The sequence below is a fragment of the Ictalurus punctatus genome, unplaced genomic scaffold, assembly GCF_001660625.3.
Source record: "Ictalurus punctatus breed USDA103 unplaced genomic scaffold, Coco_2.0 Super-Scaffold_100056, whole genome shotgun sequence".
In the NCBI taxonomy this organism is placed as follows: Eukaryota; Metazoa; Chordata; class Actinopteri; order Siluriformes; family Ictaluridae; genus Ictalurus; species Ictalurus punctatus.
In genome coordinates this window covers 1,575,562-1,592,873 of record NW_026521088.1, presented here as the reverse complement: position 1 = coordinate 1,592,873, position 17,312 = coordinate 1,575,562, and the positions used below count along the sequence as shown (strand labels likewise).

At 44.0% G+C, this 17,312-nt stretch overlaps 1 long non-coding RNA gene and 2 other non-coding genes across 6 annotated transcripts in view; all 3 read right to left on the bottom strand.

The window, feature by feature from the left end:
* Nucleotides 1-1,592: 1,592 nt before the first annotated feature.
* Nucleotides 1,593-17,312, bottom strand: part of LOC128630411 (uncharacterized) — a 100,720-nt gene continuing 85,000 nt past the window's right edge. For 3 of the 4 annotated variants that reach the window (XR_008394669.1, XR_008394671.1, XR_008394670.1), the window contains exons 4-6: nucleotides 3,659-3,707; nucleotides 2,368-3,466; nucleotides 1,593-2,244 (exon numbers count right to left, since the gene is read on the bottom strand). This is a non-coding gene — a long non-coding RNA (uncharacterized LOC128630411). The remainder of the gene's footprint in view (nucleotides 2,245-2,367; nucleotides 3,467-3,658; nucleotides 3,708-17,312) is intronic. The other variant, XR_008394672.1, reaches the window with a different exon arrangement.
* Nucleotides 7,599-7,670, bottom strand: trnaw-cca (transfer RNA tryptophan (anticodon CCA)). The gene has a single exon. It is a non-coding gene; the product is annotated as a tRNA-Trp (tRNA).
* On the bottom strand, nucleotides 9,129-9,200 carry trnaw-cca (transfer RNA tryptophan (anticodon CCA)). Its single transcript has one exon. It is a non-coding gene; the product is annotated as a tRNA-Trp (tRNA).

The window sequence follows — 17,312 nt, the reverse complement described above, 5'->3', positions numbered from 1 at the left end:
AGACGTTTTGAGGTTTCACGTTCTTTGTGCTTTATTATCATAAATATACACTTTGTTTAAACTTTGAGTTTGGACACAAATGTAAACATTCCTCATGAATCCAGAACATTCATTTGTTTATTATTTAGAAAGTAATAATTAAACAGCTGAATAAAATGATCAGATTATCACTTGCAACATTTAGGATATGAATTTCTTGTATTGAGAGAGGTTTTTTATTATACACAGATATAAATAGATGTTGTTTATTTGTAGTTTTCATATTTGACTCAGTACATTACACCACATTTATTTAATCAACTATTTATCAAGTTTTTTCAATATTGAACTGAATGATTGTTCAATATCAATAAAATCTTAAAATAATCTATCAACACCATCAATACATCTCATCAGTAAATAAAAATCTACATTTATCCAGCTGATCAGCTTCGGCAGGTAAAGAAGCCGTGGCTTTAATCTGATCTTCTGATTTCTAATGATAATTAAATGACAAAATACAGAATTAAAGAATATCTTTATTTAAATTCAAAATCACGAATCATTTAAAAATATGGACTAGAAGTCATTTCTACAAGTGTTATACAGACAGAAAGACCAGAGATGAAACGGATTTAACAGATACAGGACAATTAGGACAAGGAAAGTGAGAGAACTAGAATTATCATTTTTTTTATTATTTTTTTAAAAAAAATTACAACTGTGTTCAAGATCACAGCAAAAAGACAGTAGAGGAAACAAAGGGAAAATATATTTCACATTTCCTGTTTAAATTCAACAGTAAAATCTCATGAACTGAAGACATCGTGACTTTTTGAAACCGGTCGTTACATTTTTGAGTCAAACGGAGCAGGTAGTGATGAAGAAGCTGCCTCGAAAGATCATTTCTTGTTCCTCGAAGAGTAAAAAAAAAAAAAAACACATAAACTCCTAAATGCATGAAAAATAAAACTATGTACATTTTATGTCTAATTACAGTGAACCCTACGGAGAAGTGAAGCTCACAGAGGCGAATGTTCACGCTACAGCAAATTTCACACGGTTGACGCTAAACTCGCTCACTTAGAAGGTGCGTTTCTCTCTGTCCCGGGATATTCCTAGCACTGTGTGAAAGGCTCCTGAGTGTCCAGCATGGAGACGTGTGTGTATGTTGATGTGTACACAGTACCAATGGTCAGGATGTACTGTTGTGTCCGAGTTTCTCGTTCTCCTGAAAAACACCGTGCGCGCGCACGCACACACATACACACACACACACACACACACACACACACACACAACGACACACACAATGGAATTGTAAAGCAAAACATTGGAATATATATCTTAATCAATACTCATAGTCCTTTTATAGAGTCTGAATCAGTTTGACTGATCATTTCGAGTTTATTCAGAGGTCGAATCACTTTCTAGTGAGAATCAAATACTCATCTCAGTCTAGTTCGTTTGGAAGTGTGCGACTCTCACTAGAAAATTATTCGACTCCGAATCGTCTCGAAACGAATCAAAACCGATTCAGACTGGACAATGGACTAATAGAAGAGAAAGAGCAACAGGAAAGAGGACAGCCTTCCTGCTGAAAGCAACCGGATCAGAATCTTACATTAGATTATTTTCTATATTTTTATTTTAAATCAGTTGTGTTGTTTTTCTTCTTTCTGCACTCGATTGAGGAAACACAGCAATGATAAATAAAATAAATAAATTTATCTGTCCAGCTTCCTCCTCTTCGTCCCCCAGAATGACGTGTGGGTGATGGATTGACGGATTTAAAAAAAGATGTCTGGGCAAACTGTGACCTCCTAGAGTTAAAAGTGAGCATCCAAGGAAATTTTATGTGTTAACTGCACTACATTCTGCAGTCACAGCACCAGAAAAAATATGTCCATCTACTGTACATGTTAACACACAAAAAAAGCTTTTGAGTATTAGTTACCCTGTCTTACTGTACAAGGCACCTGCAAATAATAAAGCAAGTAAATAAAAGTTCATCTATCATTTCACTTCCACTAATCAGTCTTTTGACCAGTCTAAAAATAAAAAGACTAAAAAGAAACAGACTTAGCAAGAAGAACTAAAGATATGTGGATGATGATGTCTCAGTTCCACCGCAGCTTCAACAGCCCTGGATCTTCTCCTTTAAAGCTTGGAGAAGGGCACGTCTTTCGGACTCTTCTTTTCCAGGGCTGCCTGCGCTGACTTCATAAGATCCTGTGTCTGCAACATGTTCATGTTCCAAGTAGCCTGGAGACGCAGAGGAGATATCTCAGATTTCGACCGCTCTACTTTGTGTTTGTGGCCATACTGTGTGTGCATGGGTCTACCTTGAGGCTAAAAATGCTTTTCATGTCTTAAGCAGGTTCTTACCATGTAGTCTAGGCTCTCAGTTACACTGTGGTCTCAGGAGCAGAGGAGGTTGATTTTGGTTCCTTGGACAGTGACGCGACTCCGGCCTGCAATCTCACCTGCTATTTCCAGAGCTCCAGCAATCATGGACTATCAGGGAACACACGACTGCAGAGATGAAGAACAGAACACACACTTGCCTTCATTTATACTAAATAATAAAGCTACATGAAAAAAATACATGGTACAACCCAAAGTCACATTCTTCTGTTATCATTCCATATCTTCCATGTGTCAGTCCAGAATTTCACCTTTTTGTGATCACAGAAATTAACGCAAAATCAAGAAACTCCACAATATTCAGAGGAGCTTCCACTTTTTCAAAGTCACTGCAGATTTGGGCCAAAACATGTCATGACACGTCATCACCACAACAGGCCTTCAGCACAGGTTACTCTACTTCCTGAAAAAGTGCAGACCCGGATACAAGTTACGTTCACATTCATGGGACAATTCACATTCACAGTTCCATTGTAACTGAACTCGGACCACCTTCTACAGGTAGTCTCGGGTTCGGTACCGCAGTGCACTTCCCAGTCCACATTACGACGGTCACATTACCAACTTTTCATGCAAACTGCTCTGTGTTGGACTAAACATCCAGTGGGAAAGCCCACTAGAAGAGCTACACTGCAGAATTTTTCTGTCTAAAAATGAACAAATTTCAGGTTTTGTAGCTCTTCTTTGATAAATGACAAGATGGTAATATCATAAAATAGTTCATCATAAAACTTTGTATTAAAACCAGACATCTGATGCTCACTGTGGTTTATTTAATCTTCAACAAACTGCAAATGTAAATAATTGTTCAGAGTGTGCCCCCTTGTGGTCAACTCTTTCATAGGGGCTTGTACGAGTCAGAACAATCAGCCCATTCTTATCTTCTCATCACTTACTATCTCTATATATGATCATATGGACAAAAATAGCTTGTTTACAGATCTTGGTGTAAACATGTAAGCAAGCAATGTATGGCAAGTTAATGTTCCTCATACCTTCACCTGAAACCAGGCATCCTGTGTGCACAGACGAATATCACAGGCTGTGATTAGATCCACTCCTGAAAAGAAGAAATCAGATCCACAAAAAAAAAAACTTAGTAATTCAGTCTCCTGCAGCTAAAAGCCCCAGTAAAAGATAACTCTCTGATGGTTAAAGCTTTGCAGGAAAAGTGACAGCAAACAATATGGATGGAACTTCCCAGAGTTGTGGTGAGTGTATGAGATGATGGTACTTAACACTCCCAACAGACCTGCTTCCACACACACGCCATGCACTGCCACCACCACGGGCGTTGGGCACTGCAGACACATCAAACACAAAGTTCAGTTTATATACCACAATGTATTACTCAAATAGGTTATTGATTGTACAAATACTACATGCATGTAGAACCCCTACATGCTTTGTGTTTAATTTATGTAAGGAATAAACATACGGTTACAGGAAAACAGTCAACGATCCAATGAAGTGAAGTGACCGTTATCACCCTAAGGTAGAACTGCACATTCTGAAGTGTTTTATTCCCCTTACACCACAGCAAGTTGTCAACAAGCGCATTTCGTTATTAATTAAAGAAGATCATGTCATACACATTAATCTATTTTGAAGGCTGATCGACAGTGGATCTTACAGATGCCGATAACCAAGTCGGGTAGCACCTACTAATAACCGATTACTACTGAATGAAAATATAACACTCAGTGGAAAAATTAAGTTCACTTTATTACAAAAATAAACAGTACTGACCGTACCATGAAAATGTACTGCACTTTTTCTAATGAAATATATATATATATATAGCATCAGACTTTTAATCTGAGGGTCCAGGGTTCAAGTCCCTGTTTGGGTGTTGTAGTACCCTCCATATCTTCTGAGAGGACCAGTGAAACCATCTAAGGTGCCACTTTCCAGCATGTTTTGTTCAGCAAGCAAAATGGGCAAACTAAGGGTAAACATTCAGCAGGTTGTCAAGTTACTAATGGTTACTAGCTGAGAGTGTTGCTACCTAAGCTTTGTTACCTTTTAGCATGAAGTTGACAAAGACATGGGTGGTCATCATAGAGATTGGAGTCCATATAACAGCATCCTTATTAGACTGCGCAGAAAATCATGGGTCTGTGTGAAAAAGAGCACATTGAATGACCCCGACATGATTTGAACCTTCTGATCTGGAGTCAGACGCACTTCCGTTGCGCCACGAGGTCCCAGCTCAAAGCCTATAGCGCACCATGGTGCAATGCATACTTGTTCATCTTTGTGGCGCTCAAGACGCATTGGAACTCGGAGACAGGTGGTGGGCTGTGACTGTTGCGACTAGTGTCTGACATCTGGGCAAGAGCTCTTTCAGAGGACAAGGCACGAGCCCTTTAAAGGGATAACCTGCCTGGTTTCCCTTCCCTGGACATTAAGGGAGATTTTCAAGATCAAATGGTAGATCTCACCCCAGTGCGTGAGAGTGAAGCGTGGACAACTTATACCTGAAGCGCAACTCAGGGACTCAACTGCCTATGCGTTAGAACCATGGTTCAGCCTTCTTCTGGGTAACTTCACACATTTACCATTTGTACGAGGCCTTTGTGTCATTATACGTGTCAGACGATGGGCAATCAGTGGCAAAGGTGGCGTAAACCTGCTTTTTGCGAGGCATACAGAGCCAAGATTACACGTCAGTTTGTGGTGTGGAATTAACGTGTTTGTTAGAAATTTTGGTCTCCTTGTGCAGAAAAGCCAAGTTTAATTAAAAATGCTGATGCTATTCTACTTGTTCTCATACCATGACACGAAGGCATTCCTTGATCCAAGACAAGCCTCCAGAGTGAGCCTTACGAATAAGAGTTATGCTGGTAACGATTTCCAAGCGACATGCTGGTCAAAAGTGTGCTAGTTGTAAACAAAAATACGAACAAGGTCGTTAAACAGAAAGCACTGGGGTTAAGTTGATCTCAACTTAGAAACTGGCCAACATAATAGATAGGACCAAAGTTCAACATTCTCTTGGTTAACGTCACCATTTTACAGGTTTCACAAGAACCTTGTCTCTTTGTATGTCTCAGACTGAAGGCAGTCAGTGGGTAAAGAATTATGAAGGACAGACCTGTGGTTGAACCCTGTTGGTTTGTATCCTTGAATAGTGGTGCTGAGCTGTGTTAATAGTTTGTAGAAAGCCATGAGAACCAGATGGGATGGGCCCTTTCCAAGCCAAGGGCTGAGCACCATTTATGTCTGTGAGAACCGTTGAACTAGAGCGTCCACAGGCCTGACCTACAAGCTCCAGGGTAAAGTGCGCTCTCGCTTCTCGAGCCCAGATAGCTCAGTCGGTAGAGCATCAGACTTTTAATCTGAGGGTCCAGGGTTCAAGTGCCTGTTTGGGTGTTGTAGTACCCTCCAGATCCTCTGAGAGGTCCAGTGAAACCATCTAAGGTGCCTCTTTCCAGCATGTTTTGTTCAGCAAGCAAAATGGGCAAACTAAGGGTAAACATTCAGCAGGTTGTCAAGTTACTAATGGTTACTAGGTGAGAGTGTTGCTACCTAAGCTTTGTTACCTTTTAGCATGAAGTTGACAAAGACATGGGTGGTCATCATAGAGATTGGAGTCCATATAACAGCATCCTTATAAGACTGCACAGAAAATAAATCATGGGTCTGTGTGAAAAAGAGCACATTGAATGACCCCGACATGATTTGAACCTTCTGATCTGGAGTCAGACGCACTTCCGTTGCGCCACGAGGTCCCAGCTCGAAGCCTATAGCGCATCATGGTGCAAGGCATACTTGTTCATCGGCGTGGCGATCAAGACGCATTGGAACTCGGAGACAGGTGGTGGGCTGTGACTGTTGCGACTAGTGTCTGATATCTGGGCAAGAGCTCTTTCAGAGGACAAGGCACGAGCCCTTTAAAGGCATAACCTGGCTGGTTTCCCTTCCCTGGACATTAAGGGAGATTTTCAAGATCAAATGGTAGATCTCACCCCAGTGAGTGAGAGTGAAGCGTGGACAACTTATACCTGAAGCGCAACTCAGGGACTCAACTGCCTATGCGATAGAACCATGGTTCAGCCTTCTTCTGGGTAACTTCACACATTTACCATTTGTACGAGGCCTTTGTGTCATTATACGTGTCAGACGATGGGCAATCAGTGGCAAAGGTGGCGTAAACCTGCTTTTTGCGAGGCATACAGAGCCAAGATTACACGTCAGTTTGTGGTGTGGAATTAACGTGTTTGTTAGAAATTTTGGTCTCCTTGTGCAGAAAAGCCAAGTTTAATTAAAAATGCTGATGCTATTCTACTTGTTCTCATACCATGACACGAAGGCATTCCTTGAACCAAGACAAGCCTTCAGAGTGCGCCTTACGAATAAGAGTTATGCTGGTAACGATTTCCAAGCGACATGCTGGTCAAAAGTGTGCTAGTTGTAAACAAAAATACGAACAAGGTCGTTAAACAGAAAGCACTGGGATTAAGTTGATCTCAACTTAGAAACTGGCCAACATAACAGATAGGACCAAAGTTCAACATTCTCTTGGTTAACGTCACCATTTTACAGGTTTCACAAGAACCTTGTCTCTTTGTATGTCTCAGACTGCAGGCAGTCAGTGGGTAAAGAAGTATGAAGGACAGAGCCGTGGTTGAACCCTGTTGGTTTGTATCCTTGAATAGTGGTGCTGAGCTGTGTTAATAGTTTGTAGAAAGCCATGAGAACCAGATGGGATGGGCCCTTTCCAAGCCAAGGGCTGAGCACCATTTATGTCTGTGAGAACCGTTGAACTAGAGCGTCCACAGGCCTGACCTACAAGCTCCAGGGTAAAGTGCGCTCTCGCTCCTCGAGCCCAGATAGCTCAGTCGGTAGAGCGTCAGACTTTTAATCCGAGGGTCCAGGGTTCAAGTCCCTGTTTGGGTGTTGTAGTACCCTCCAGATGCTCTGAGAGGTCCAGTGAAACCATCTAAGGTGCCTCTTTCCAGCATGTTTTGTCCAGCAAGCAAAATGGGCAAACTAAGGGTAAACATTCAACAGGTTGTCAAGTTACTAATGGTTACTAGGTGAGAGTGTTGCTACATAAGCTTTGTTACCTTTTAGCATGAAGTTGACAAAGACATGGGTGGTCATCATAGAGATTGGAGTCCATATAACAGCATCCTTATTAGACTGCGCAGAAAATCATGGGTCTGTGTGAAAAAGAGCACATTGAATGACCCCGACGTGATTTGAACACGCAACCTTCTGATCTGGAGTCAGACGCAGTACCGTTGCGCCACGAGGTCCCAGGTCGAAGCCTATAGCGCATCGTGGTGCAAGGCATACTTGTTCATCGGCGTGGCGATCAAGACGCATTGGAACTCGGAGACAGGTGGTGGGCTGTGACTGTTGCGACTAGTGTCTGACATCTGGGCAAGAGCTCTTTCAGAGGACAGGGCACAAGCCCTTTAAAGGGATAACCTGCCAGGTTTCCCTTCCCTGAACATTAAGGGAGATTTTCAAGATCAAATGGTAGATCTCACCCCAGTGCGTGAGAGTGAAGCGTGGACAACTTATACCTGAAGCGCAACTCAGGGACTCAAGTGTCTATGCGATAGAACCATGGTTCAGCCTTCTTCTGGGTAACTTCACACATTTACCATTTGTACGAGGCCTTTGTGTCATTATACGTGTCAGACGATGGGCAATCAGTGGCAAAGGTGGCGTAAACCTGCTTTTTGCGAGGCATACAGAGCCAAGATTACACGTCAGTTTGTGGTGTGGAATTAACTTGTTTGTTAGAAATTTTGGTCTCCTTGTGCAGTAAAGCCAAGTTTAATTAAAAATGCTGATGCTATTCTACTTGTTCTCATACCATGACACGAAGGCATTCCTTGAACCAAGACAAGCCTTCAGAGTGCGCCTTACGAATAAGAGTTATGCTGGTAACGATTTCCAAGCGACATGCTGGTCAAAAGTGTGCTAGTTGTAAACAAAAATACGAACAAGGTCGTTAAACAGAAAGCACTGGGGTTAAGTTGATCTCAACTTAGAAACTGGCCAACATAATAGATAGGACCAAAGTTCAACATTCTCTTGGTTAACATCACCATTTTACAGGTTTCACAAGAACCTTGTCTCTTTGTATGTCTCAGACTGCAGGCAGTCAGTGGGTAAAGAAGTATGAAGGACAGACCCATGGTTGAACCCTGTTGGTTTGTATCCTTGAATAGTGGTGCTGAGCTGTGTTAATAGTTTGTAGAAAGCCATGAGAACCAGATGGGATGGGCCCTTTCCAAGCCAAGGGCTGAGCACCATTTATGTCTGTGAGAACCGTTGAACTAGAGCGTCCACAGGCCTGACCTACAAGCTCCAGGGTAAAGTGCGCTCTCGCTCCTCGAGCCCAGATAGCTCAGTCGGTAGAGCGTCAGACTTTTAATCCGAGGGTCCAGGGTTCAAGTCCCTGTTTGGGTGTTGTAGTACCCTCCAGATGCTCTGAGAGGTCCAGTGAAACCATCTAAGGTGCCTCTTTCCAGCATGTTTTGTCCAGCAAGCAAAATGGGCAAACTAAGGGTAAACATTCAACAGGTTGTCAAGTTACTAATGGTTACTAGGTGAGAGTGTTGCTACATAAGCTTTGTTACCTTTTAGCATGAAGTTGACAAAGACATGGGTGGTCATCATAGAGATTGGAGTCCATATAACAGCATCCTTATTAGACTGCGCAGAAAATCATGGGTCTGTGTGAAAAAGAGCACATTGAATGACCCCGACGTGATTTGAACACGCAACCTTCTGATCTGGAGTCAGACGCAGTACCGTTGCGCCACGAGGTCCCAGCTCAAAGCCTATAGCGCATCGTGGTGCAAGGCATACTTGTTCATCGGCGTGGCGATCAAGACGCATTGGAACTCGGAGACAGGTGGTGGGCTGTGACTGTTGCGACTAGTGTCTGACATCTGGGCAAGAGCTCTTTCAGAGGACAGGGCACAAGCCCTTTAAAGGGATAACCTGCCAGGTTTCCCTTCCCTGAACATTAAGGGAGATTTTCAAGATCAAATGGTAGATCTCACCCCAGTGCGTGAGAGTGAAGCGTGGACAACTTATACCTGAAGCGCAACTCAGGGACTCAAGTGTCTATGCGATAGAACCATGGTTCAGCCTTCTTCTGGGTAACTTCACACATTTACCATTTGTACGAGGCCTTTGTGTCATTATACGTGTCAGACGATGGGCAATCAGTGGCAAAGGTGGCGTAAACCTGCTTTTTGCGAGGCATACAGAGCCAAGATTACACGTCAGTTTGTGGTGTGGAATTAACGTGTTTGTTAGAAATTTTGGTCTCCTTGTGCAGTAAAGCCAAGTTTAATTAAAAATGCTGATGCTATTCTACTTGTTCTCATACCATGACACGAAGGCATTCCTTGAACCAAGACAAGCCTTCAGAGTGCGCCTTACGAATAAGAGTTATGCTGGTAACGATTTCCAAGCGACATGCTGGTCAAAAGTGTGCTAGTTGTAAACAAAAATACGAACAAGGTCGTTAAACAGAAAGCACTGGGGTTAAGTTGATCTCAACTTAGAAACTGGCCAACATAATAGATAGGACCAAAGTTCAACATTCTCTTGGTTAACATCACCATTTTACAGGTTTCACAAGAACCTTGTCTCTTTGTATGTCTCAGACTGCAGGCAGTCAGTGGGTAAAGAAGTATGAAGGACAGACCCATGGTTGAACCCTGTTGGTTTGTATCCTTGAATAGTGGTGCTGAGCTGTGTTAATAGTTTGTAGAAAGCCATGAGAACCAGATGGGATGGGCCCTTTCCAAGCCAAGGGCTGAGCACCATTTATGTCTGTGAGAACCGTTGAACTAGAGCGTCCACAGGCCTGACCTACAAGCTCGAGGGTAAAGTGCGCTCTCTCTCTTCTCGAGCCCAGATAGCTCAGTCGGTAGAGCGTCAGACTTTTAATCTGAGGGTCCAGGGTTCAAGTGCCTGTTTGGGTGTTGTAGTACCCTCCAGATCCTCTGAGAGGTCCAGTGAAACCATCTAAGGTGCCTCTTTCCAGCATGTTTTGTTCAGCAAGCAAAATGGGCAAACTAAGGGTAAACATTCAGCAGGTTGTCAAGTTACTAATGGTTACTAGGTGAGAGTGTTGCTACCTAAGCTTTGTTACCTTTTAGCATGAAGTTGACAAAGACATGGGTGGTCATCATAGAGATTGGAGTCCATATAACAGCATCCTTATTAGACTGCACAGAAAATAAATCATGGGTCTGTGTGAAAAAGAGCACATTGAATGACCCCGACATGATTTGAACCTTCTGATCTGGAGTCAGACGCACTTCCGTTGTGCCACGAGGTCCCAGCTCGAAGCCTATAGCGCATCATGGTGCAAGGCATACTTGTTCATCGGCGTGGCGATCAAGACGCATTGGAACTCGGAGACAGGTGGTGGGCTGTGACTGTTGCGACTAGTGTCTGACATCTGGGCAAGAGCTCTTTCAGAGGACAAGGCACGAGCCCTTTAAAGGCATAACCTGGCTGGTTTCCCTTCCCTGGACATTAAGGGAGATTTTCAAGATCAAATGGTAGATCTCACCCCAGTGAGTGAGAGTGAAGCGTGGACAACTTATACCTGAAGCGCAACTCAGGGACTCAAGTGTCTATGCGATAGAACCATGGTTCAGCCTTCTTCTGGGTAACTTCACACATTTACCATTTGTACGAGGCCTTTGTGTCATTATACGTGTCAGACGATGGGCAATCAGTGGCAAAGGTGGCGTAAACCTGCTTTTTGCGAGGCATACAGAGCCAAGATTACACGTCAGTTTGTGGTGTGGAATTAACGTGTTTGTTAGAAATTTTGGTCTCCTTGTGCAGAAAAGCCAAGTTTAATTAAAAATGCTGATGCTATTCTACTTGTTCTCATACCATGACACGAAGGCATTCCTTGAACCAAGACAAGCCTTCAGAGTGCGCCTTACGAATAAGAGTTATGCTGGTAACGATTTCCAAGCGACATGCTGGTCAAAAGTGTGCTAGTTGTAAACAAAAATACGAACAAGGTCGTTAAACAGAAAGCACTGGGGTTAAGTTGATCTCAACTTAGAAACTGGCCAACATAACAGATAGGACCAAAGTTCAACATTCTCTTGGTTAACGTCACCATTTTACAGGTTTCACAAGAACCTTGTCTCTTTGTATGTCTCAGACTGCAGGCAGTCAGTGGGTAAAGAAGTATGAAGGACAGAGCCGTGGTTGAACCCTGTTGGTTTGTATCCTTGAATAGTGGTGCTGAGCTGTGTTAATAGTTTGTAGAAAGCCATGAGAACCAGATGGGATGGGCCCTTTCCAAGCCAAGGGCTGAGCACCATTTATGTCTGTGAGAACCGTTGAACTAGAGCGTCCACAGGCCTGACCTACAAGCTCCAGGGTAAAGTGCGCTCTCGCTCCTCGAGCCCAGATAGCTCAGTCGGTAGAGCGTCAGACTTTTAATCCGAGGGTCCAGGGTTCAAGTCCCTGTTTGGGTGTTGTAGTACCCTCCAGATCCTCTGAGAGGTCCAGTGAAACCATCTAAGGTGCCTCTTTCCAGCATGTTTTGTCCAGCAAGCAAAATGGGCAAACTAAGGGTAAACATTCAACAGGTTGTCAAGTTACTAATGGTTACTAGGTGAGAGTGTTGCTACATAAGCTTTGTTACCTTTTAGCATGAAGTTGACAAAGACATGGGTGGTCATCATAGAGATTGGAGTCCATATAACAGCATCCTTATTAGACTGCACAGAAAATAAATCATGGGTCTGTGTGAAAAAGAGCACATTGAATGACCCCGACATGATTTGAACCTTCTGATCTGGAGTCAGACGCACTTCCGTTGCGCCACGAGGTCCCAGCTCGAAGCCTATAGCGCATCATGGTGCAAGGCATACTTGTTCATCGGCGTGGCGATCAAGACGCATTGGAACTCGGAGACAGGTGGTGGGCTGTGACTGTTGCGACTAGTGTCTGACATCTGGGCAAGAGCTCTTTCAGAGGACAAGGCACGAGCCCTTTAAAGGCATAACCTGGCTGGTTTCCCTTCCCTGGACATTAAGGGAGATTTTCAAGATCAAATGGTAGATCTCACCCCAGTGAGTGAGAGTGAAGCGTGGACAACTTATACCTGAAGCGCAACTCAGGGACTCAAGTGTCTATGCGATAGAACCATGGTTCAGCCTTCTTCTGGGTAACTTCACACATTTACCATTTGTACGAGGCCTTTGTGTCATTATACGTGTCAGACGATGGGCAATCAGTGGCAAAGGTGGCGTAAACCTGCTTTTTGCGAGGCATACAGAGCCAAGATTACACGTCAGTTTGTGGTGTGGAATTAACGTGTTTGTTAGAAATTTTGGTCTCCTTGTGCAGAAAAGCCAAGTTTAATTAAAAATGCTGATGCTATTCTACTTGTTCTCATACCATGACACGAAGGCATTCCTTGAACCAAGACAAGCCTTCAGAGTGCGCCTTACGAATAAGAGTTATGCTGGTAACGATTTCCAAGCGACATGCTGGTCAAAAGTGTGCTAGTTGTAAACAAAAATACGAACAAGGTCGTTAAACAGAAAGCACTGGGGTTAAGTTGATCTCAACTTAGAAACTGGCCAACATAACAGATAGGACCAAAGTTCAACATTCTCTTGGTTAACGTCACCATTTTACAGGTTTCACAAGAACCTTGTCTCTTTGTATGTCTCAGACTGCAGGCAGTCAGTGGGTAAAGAAGTATGAAGGACAGAGCCGTGGTTGAACCCTGTTGGTTTGTATCCTTGAATAGTGGTGCTGAGCTGTGTTAATAGTTTGTAGAAAGCCATGAGAACCAGATGGGATGGGCCCTTTCCAAGCCAAGGGCTGAGCACCATTTATGTCTGTGAGAACCGTTGAACTAGAGCGTCCACAGGCCTGACCTACAAGCTCCAGGGTAAAGTGCGCTCTCGCTCCTCGAGCCCAGATAGCTCAGTCGGTAGAGCGTCAGACTTTTAATCCGAGGGTCCAGGGTTCAAGTCCCTGTTTGGGTGTTGTAGTACCCTCCAGATCCTCTGAGAGGTCCAGTGAAACCATCTAAGGTGCCTCTTTCCAGCATGTTTTGTCCAGCAAGCAAAATGGGCAAACTAAGGGTAAACATTCAACAGGTTGTCAAGTTACTAATGGTTACTAGGTGAGAGTGTTGCTACATAAGCTTTGTTACCTTTTAGCATGAAGTTGACAAAGACATGGGTGGTCATCATAGAGATTGGAGTCCATATAACAGCATCCTTATTAGACTGCACAGAAAATAAATCATGGGTCTGTGTGAAAAAGAGCACATTGAATGACCCCGACATGATTTGAACCTTCTGATCTGGAGTCAGACGCACTTCCGTTGCGCCACGAGGTCCCAGCTCGAAGCCTATAGCGCATCATGGTGCAAGGCATACTTGTTCATCGGCGTGGCGATCAAGACGCATTGGAACTCGGAGACAGGTGGTGGGCTGTGACTGTTGCGACTAGTGTCTGACATCTGGGCAAGAGCTCTTTCAGAGGACAAGGCACGAGCCCTTTAAAGGCATAACCTGGCTGGTTTCCCTTCCCTGGACATTAAGGGAGATTTTCAAGATCAAATGGTAGATCTCACCCCAGTGAGTGAGAGTGAAGCGTGGACAACTTATACCTGAAGCGCAACTCAGGGACTCAAGTGTCTATGCGATAGAACCATGGTTCAGCCTTCTTCTGGGTAACTTCACACATTTACCATTTGTACGAGGCCTTTGTGTCATTATACGTGTCAGACGATGGGCAATCAGTGGCAAAGGTGGCGTAAACCTGCTTTTTGCGAGGCATACAGAGCCAAGATTACACGTCAGTTTGTGGTGTGGAATTAACGTGTTTGTTAGAAATTTTGGTCTCCTTGTGCAGAAAAGCCAAGTTTAATTAAAAATGCTGATGCTATTCTACTTGTTCTCATACCATGACACGAAGGCATTCCTTGAACCAAGACAAGCCTTCAGAGTGCGCCTTACGAATAAGAGTTATGCTGGTAACGATTTCCAAGCGACATGCTGGTCAAAAGTGTGCTAGTTGTAAACAAAAATACGAACAAGGTCGTTAAACAGAAAGCACTGGGGTTAAGTTGATCTCAACTTAGAAACTGGCCAACATAACAGATAGGACCAAAGTTCAACATTCTCTTGGTTAACGTCACCATTTTACAGGTTTCACAAGAACCTTGTCTCTTTGTATGTCTCAGACTGCAGGCAGTCAGTGGGTAAAGAAGTATGAAGGACAGAGCCGTGGTTGAACCCTGTTGGTTTGTATCCTTGAATAGTGGTGCTGAGCTGTGTTAATAGTTTGTAGAAAGCCATGAGAACCAGATGGGATGGGCCCTTTCCAAGCCAAGGGCTGAGCACCATTTATGTCTGTGAGAACCGTTGAACTAGAGCGTCCACAGGCCTGACCTACAAGCTCCAGGGTAAAGTGCGCTCTCGCGCCTCGAGCCCAGATAGCTCAGTCGGTAGAGCGTCAGACTTTTAATCCGAGGGTCCAGGGTTCAAGTCCCTGTTTGGGTGTTGTAGTACCCTCCAGATCCTCTGAGAGGTCCAGTGAAACCATCTAAGGTGCCTCTTTCCAGCATGTTTTGTCCAGCAAGCAAAATGGGCAAACTAAGGGTAAACATTCAACAGGTTGTCAAGTTACTAATGGTTACTAGGTGAGAGTGTTGCTACATAAGCTTTGTTACCTTTTAGCATGAAGTTGACAAAGACATGGGTGGTCATCATAGAGATTGGAGTCCATATAACAGCATCCTTATTAGACTGCACAGAAAATAAATCATGGGTCTGTGTGAAAAAGAGCACATTGAATGACCCCGACATGATTTGAACCTTCTGATCTGGAGTCAGACGCACTTCCGTTGCGCCACGAGGTCCCAGCTCGAAGCCTATAGCGCATCATGGTGCAAGGCATACTTGTTCATCGGCGTGGCGATCAAGACGCATTGGAACTCGGAGACAGGTGGTGGGCTGTGACTGTTGCGACTAGTGTCTGACATCTGGGCAAGAGCTCTTTCAGAGGACAAGGCACGAGCCCTTTAAAGGCATAACCTGGCTGGTTTCCCTTCCCTGGACATTAAGGGAGATTTTCAAGATCAAATGGTAGATCTCACCCCAGTGAGTGAGAGTGAAGCGTGGACAACTTATACCTGAAGCGCAACTCAGGGACTCAAGTGTCTATGCGATAGAACCATGGTTCAGCCTTCTTCTGGGTAACTTCACACATTTACCATTTGTACGAGGCCTTTGTGTCATTATACGTGTCAGACGATGGGCAATCAGTGGCAAAGGTGGCGTAAACCTGCTTTTTGCGAGGCATACAGAGCCAAGATTACACGTCAGTTTGTGGTGTGGAATTAACGTGTTTGTTAGAAATTTTGGTCTCCTTGTGCAGAAAAGCCAAGTTTAATTAAAAATGCTGATGCTATTCTACTTGTTCTCATACCATGACACGAAGGCATTCCTTGAACCAAGACAAGCCTTCAGAGTGCGCCTTACGAATAAGAGTTATGCTGGTAACGATTTCCAAGCGACATGCTGGTCAAAAGTGTGCTAGTTGTAAACAAAAATACGAACAAGGTCGTTAAACAGAAAGCACTGGGGTTAAGTTGATCTCAACTTAGAAACTGGCCAACATAACAGATAGGACCAAAGTTCAACATTCTCTTGGTTAACGTCACCATTTTACAGGTTTCACAAGAACCTTGTCTCTTTGTATGTCTCAGACTGCAGGCAGTCAGTGGGTAAAGAAGTATGAAGGACAGAGCCGTGGTTGAACCCTGTTGGTTTGTATCCTTGAATAGTGGTGCTGAGCTGTGTTAATAGTTTGTAGAAAGCCATGAGAACCAGATGGGATGGGCCCTTTCCAAGCCAAGGGCTGAGCACCATTTATGTCTGTGAGAACCGTTGAACTAGAGCGTCCACAGGCCTGACCTACAAGCTCCAGGGTAAAGTGCGCTCTCGCTCCTCGAGCCCAGATAGCTCAGTCGGTAGAGCGTCAGACTTTTAATCCGAGGGTCCAGGGTTCAAGTCCCTGTTTGGGTGTTGTAGTACCCTCCAGATCCTCTGAGAGGTCCAGTGAAACCATCTAAGGTGCCTCTTTCCAGCATGTTTTGTCCAGCAAGCAAAATGGGCAAACTAAGGGTAAACATTCAACAGGTTGTCAAGTTACTAATGGTTACTAGGTGAGAGTGTTGCTACATAAGCTTTGTTACCTTTTAGCATGAAGTTGACAAAGACATGGGTGGTCATCATAGAGATTGGAGTCCATATAACAGCATCCTTATTAGACTGCACAGAAAATAAATCATGGGTCTGTGTGAAAAAGAGCACATTGAATGACCCCGACATGATTTGAACCTTCTGATCTGGAGTCAGACGCACTTCCGTTGCGCCACGAGGTCCCAGCTCGAAGCCTATAGCGCATCATGGTGCAAGGCATACTTGTTCATCGGCGTGGCGATCAAGACGCATTGGAACTCGGAGACAGGTGGTGGGCTGTGACTGTTGCGACTAGTGTCTGACATCTGGGCAAGAGCTCTTTCAGAGGACAAGGCACGAGCCCTTTAAAGGCATAACCTGGCTGGTTTCCCTTCCCTGGACATTAAGGGAGATTTTCAAGATCAAATGGTAGATCTCAGCCCAGTGAGTGAGAGTGAAGCGTGGACAACTTATACCTGAAGCGCAACTCAGGGACTCAAGTGTCTATGCGATAGAACCATGGTTCAGCCTTCTTCTGGGTAACTTCACACATTTACCATTTGTACGAGGCCTTTGTGTCATTATACGTGTCAGACGATGGGCAATCAGTGGCAAAGGTGGCGTAAACCTGCTTTTTGCGAGGCATACAGAGCCAAGATTACACGTCAGTTTGTGGTG